This window comes from Triticum aestivum, chromosome 3B, assembly GCF_018294505.1.
Source record: "Triticum aestivum cultivar Chinese Spring chromosome 3B, IWGSC CS RefSeq v2.1, whole genome shotgun sequence".
Lineage (NCBI taxonomy): Eukaryota > Viridiplantae > Streptophyta > Magnoliopsida > Poales > Poaceae > Triticum > Triticum aestivum.
In genome coordinates this window covers 32,181,943-32,182,493 of record NC_057801.1, presented here as the reverse complement: position 1 = coordinate 32,182,493, position 551 = coordinate 32,181,943, and positions in this window count along the sequence as shown.

Here is a 551-nt window from a genome sequence, read left to right as displayed (position 1 = left end):
TAAATATTTTCAAATAACAAATTTGAACATATTTTTTAAAAAAAATATTACTGTTTTTATAAAAAATATTACTGTTATGATTTAAACAAGTTTGAACATATTTAAACACAAATAAATATCAAACAGCATTTAAAATGCATAAAAAAATATTGGGGAGCCTGGGAATCGAACCCAGGACCTCCTAGTGTGTGTGCTGCGTGCTGACCAGTCGGGCTAGTGGGCGGGTTCTGGTGTGGATTGGGTTAGGTGGAATATAACCCGAGTGCTCGAACTGTAATAAAAAAACATTCTAATGGCGCACCTCTGCGGGGTGCGCCATTAGTAAGCTTCCCCCCACTCCACCTATTCCCCTCCCTTCCTTCCTCCCCACTCGACCTAATTTGCCGTACGCTGCCGCCGCGCCTGCACGCCCCATCCGTCCCCTCCGTCCCCTGCCGCCGCCGCCCCGACCCCCGCCGGAATCCACCCCCGCCGCCCCCGCGCCCCCCACCACTGCAGCTCCCCCACGCCGCCGCCCCCGCGCCCCCATGCCCCCCACCACTGCAGCTCCC